This window comes from Mastomys coucha, unplaced genomic scaffold (assembly GCF_008632895.1).
Source record: "Mastomys coucha isolate ucsf_1 unplaced genomic scaffold, UCSF_Mcou_1 pScaffold8, whole genome shotgun sequence".
Classification (NCBI taxonomy): Eukaryota; Metazoa; Chordata; class Mammalia; order Rodentia; family Muridae; genus Mastomys; species Mastomys coucha.
In genome coordinates, this window is record NW_022196914.1 from 22914535 (window position 1) to 22919162 (window position 4628).

A 4628-nucleotide genomic window follows, 5' to 3' on the forward strand; every position below is an offset into this window, starting at 1 on the left:
CAATATTCCATGAACCACAGATGTAGTAGCTACAATATAGATGTATCTGTTAGAGCTGGGCTTTCCTCACGATCTGTTGATCTCTGCATTGTGTCCAGTTTTCTGTGGAAGCACTAACTGGTGCGATAGTACAAGAGAAGGAAATTGAAGGAATGTAAATAGGAAAAGATGACAAATTATCCCAATCTGCAGATGACATGATACTATACATGAGAGAGCCTAAAAATACCTTGAGATAATGCCTAGAAAAAAATCAACCGATTGTCGGTCCGGAGGCCAGGGAACGTAGCAGCATCGGCTCCTTAAAGGGACGGAAGATGCCTCCTTGCACGCCCACCTTCGGTAAAGCATAAAGAATCCTGTGCTGAGGAGGCAGCAGAGAAAGCCGAATCCATCTACCACCGTGGAGCCAGAAGATGGAGGAAGCTGTACGGAGCCAACGGCCATCTCTTCCAAGCCAAGCGCTTTAACAGGAGAGCGTACTGTAGCCAGTGCAGCGAAAGGATATAGAGTCTCTCAAGGCAGGGCTACAGGTGCATCAACTTCAAGCTGCTGGTCCATAAACGCTGCCAGGTCCTCGTCCCGCTGACCTGCAGGAGGCATATGGATTCTGTCATGCCTTCCCAAGAGCCTCCAGTAGATGACAAGAACGATGGTGTAGACCTTCCTTCAGAAGAAACTGATGGAATTGCTTATATTTCTTCATCTCGGAAACATGACAATATCAAAAATGATTCTGAGGACCTTAAGCCTGTCATCGATGGGGTGGATGGGATCAAAATCTCTCAGGAGCTGGGGCTGCAAGACTTCGACCTTATTAGAGTCATCGGGCGCGGAAGCTATGCCAAGGTCCTCCTGGTGCTGCTGAAGAAAAACGACCAGATTTACGTCATGAAGGTGGTAAAGAAGGAGCTTGTCCATGACGATGAGGAAATTGACTGGGTGCAGACAGAGAAGCATGTGTTAGAGCAGGCGTCCAGCAACCCCTTCCTGGTTGGCTTACACTCCTGCTTCCAGACAACGAGCCGGTTGTTCCTGGTCATAGAGTATGTCAACAGGGGGGAATCTCATGTTTCAATTGCAGAGACAGAGGAAGCTTCCAGAGGAACACACCAGATTCTAGGCTGCTGAGATCTGTATTGCTCTCAACTTCCTTCATGAGAGGGAGATCATCCAGCGGGACCTAAAACTGGACAATGTCCTCCTTGATGCCGATGGACACATTAAGCTGACAGACTACGACATGTGCAAGAAAGGCCTAGGCCCTGGTGATACAACAAGCACTTTTTGTGGAACCCCAAACTATATCGCCTCCGAGATCCTGCGAGAAGAGTATGGGTTCAGCGTGGACTGGTGGGCACTGGGTGTACTTACGTTTGAGATGATGGCTGGACGCTCCCCCTTTGACATCATCACAGTCAACCCTGACATGAACACTGAAGACTACCTTTTCCACGTTATCCTGGAAAAGCCAATTCGGATTCCCTGTTTCCTGTCTGTCAAGGCCTCACATGTCTTGAAAGGATTTTTAAATAAGGATCCCAAAGAGAGGCTTGGCTGCCAGCCACAGACTGGGTTTTCCGACATCAAGTCCCACACTTTCTTCCGCAGTATAGACTGGGACCTGCTGGAAAAGAAGCAGACCCTGCCTCCCTTCCAGCCCCAGATCACAGATGACTATGGCCTGGACAACTTTGACATGCAGTTCACCAGCGAGCCCATGCAGCTGACCCTAGATGATGAGGATGTCATAAAGAGGATCGACCAGTCTGAGTTTGAAGGCTTTGAGTACATCAACCCGCTTCTGCTGTCTGCTGAGGAGTCCGTGTGGGGCCACGAGTATCTCTGTTGTGGACACGCCTGTGAATGACCCTGTCACTTTACCCTTAACTACAGCATATGCATGCCAGGCTGGGCACCGAGGCTCCAAGCAGCCAGGGAGGGATGCTGGCCACCAAGACCGCAGAGGGGCATCCAACAGGCACTTATAGACAGAGCAATCTCTTGTGTCCAGGCCCCAGAGGCTGGCTTTGTGCTAGAGGAACCGCTTCCTGTACCCATGGTGGGTGGCCCTACCAGAGGGTGAGAGAGCCACGCCATTTTGAAAGGTGCACATCTTCCACAGAAACAGAACTCAATGCACTGACCCGCTCCAGGAAAAGTTAGCGTGTAATGTGCTGAGGAATAAAGTGTACCGATGATGTCGAAGCTTCCTCTGATGCCTTTTTTCTGTGGCACCCGCCTGATGTTCCCAGTGCAGCCCCCACACGAGGAGGAGCTGCGCTTTCTGAGCAGGCAGGACGTAGGCAGGGGACAGGCACCCAAGTGCCTGCAGGGATGCACTGCAACAAGAATTGTTACAGATTCGGAACGTTTTCTAAATCCCGGTAAGTTCTGTTGTTAATATTTAACAAGTATTTTCATACCTAGCACAGCTAGCCATGGTAAGCCAAGGCCGAAGGGACACCCTGGCCAGGTTGGTGACACTGTTCCCACCAACCGTTTGGACTCTGATGGGGGAAATTGGATCATAGAGATTCTAAAACATTGCTCACCAAAGCACCAGTAAACCAAATAAATAGGTAAATAAATAAAAAGGGAAAATAATTGAAAACTAAATCTGCACGAAATATATTTCTGAAAACATCAGCCAGTGCCTCCAAGATGTCTTGTGTTATGCATTAGATTTTTTGGAAAATATTTTTATCATTAATACTCCAGATTAGGAAATGTAAAGACAACGTGTGTGATGGACTCTAGCCTTAAAGTGACAGACTACCCATAATCCTGCACTCTTTCTGAGGAAGCACGCCTGCTTCCAAAACTGCTGTGCTAAGATATCCTCCTCCTCTTTAGGTTAGTTCCAAAAGCCAGCCCAAGGCTTTCTGGGAAGAGGTCATCTAACCCCTTAGCAGGTCGAGTGTGGTCATGGCTTACCCACCTTTGTTGTGGGCAGGAGATGGAGAAGGTACACCGCAGTAACTGAGCACCCCAGGTCTACCCAAGCCAGGCTGGCCCATATGGCAAACGTACTACACACCCCCAACCCTGTCAGATTGAGTCTCCACATCAGGGCAGAGTAGAATCTGAGCTTCAGTCATATTTGCTTCATGCCTTGGGGCTGGCAGCCCTGACAAAGATCAGAGTTAGAGAAAAATTAAAATTTTAGAGGTACTGTTGCGGTGCTGCCCTGCTTCTCCATGATGCCCAGTGGCTGCCCACAGCCCTCACTCCGACACACTCAGGTTTCTCAGGCCATTGCCAAGTCTGGCACTGAACACGTCAGAGCCACACCCAGATCCATGGTGCTGGGAGAGAACGGCCAGCCCAGGTTTCTGACACCATATCCCAAGTCTAGGCTTCCAGGTGGCTCTGTGTCTCCTATTGAACATGGACACATTTTAGCCAGCACTCCCTGTGTCCATTGGCAACATATGTTCCCAACAACTAGTCAATAAAATGCAAATAGAGCCTAAGCCAATTTTTGGGCCTCCCAGGAGTACCCAGCCCAGCCTAGGGGCCTCCCACGGGTACCCAGCCCAGACTGGGGGCTCTCCAGGGGTACCCAGCCCAGCCTGGGGGTTCCAAGTGGCTGGAGTCCCAGTCTGAGGCCTGTGTAGCCACAGCTACCCTTGAGTTGAGCTGCAACAATAAAGAGCCCACAGATGGTCCAAATGCAAACAGGCTCCTACAAGCTCCTTCCCTCCCAGTGTGCTGCCTAGGGACAGCAACAACTCTTTTGCCCAACCAGCACAGGGACCCTTGGTTTGTTAGACATGGGGATGTTTATTTGATACTGCCCTGTTGCCAAATGACTTGCTGGTTACTGGTTCGGCTGCTCATGTACAAATGTGTGAATAATATTGTGCCCACCAGAGGGGGAGATTTTTATATATAGCAATTTGTTTTATAAACTAAAGAAAGTGAAGGATGTATTGAAATGTGACTCTCGAGGGGTGGTGGGAAACACTCTAACGTTTGCACACGGCTCCGGGCAAGAGAGCGTGCGTCTTTCGAAAATGGTTCACAGATACTGGTGACTTCATGATTGTAACTCAGTAACCATGTTGTTTTGTACAATTGATCAGTGGAGCCCATTGCCAGCCGGCGTTCATTCTGTGGGCGATGTCCTTGCCCTCCACGGCCAAGGTCGTTCTTACTCTTGCACATCCATTAAAAACTTTGATGAAAATGAAAAAGAAAAAAGGAAAAAAAAAATCAACCATTTTGACAAAGTGGCAGAGTGCAAATCAACCTGTAAAACTCAGCATCCTTTCCATACACAAATACATACACACTGAAAAAGTTTTCACAGACATATTTCCATCTACAATAGCATCAAATAATCTTATATATCTTGGAATAAACTTAACCAAGGAGGTGAAAGATTTCTACAATGAAAACTTCAAGTCTCTGAAGAAAGATTGAGAAATACACTAGAAAGTGAAAAGATAATCCATGTTTCCTGGATCAGTAGAATTGATATTGTATTATATTATTTTTATGTTTACCTAAAATTATATATAATACATATAAGTTTATAAACATACATGCATACATAGATATAGATGTTAAACTACTTGGGCTAATAGTGATTCTCAGAAGAACCATAGACTAACAAAGACCCC

General features: G+C 47.5%; 1 pseudogene; it reads left to right on the forward strand.

Moving 5' to 3' along the window:
• The first annotated feature begins 277 nt into the window (after positions 1-277).
• Positions 278-2208, forward strand: LOC116083215 (annotated as a pseudogene).
• The last annotated feature ends 2420 nt before the right edge of the window (positions 2209-4628 follow it).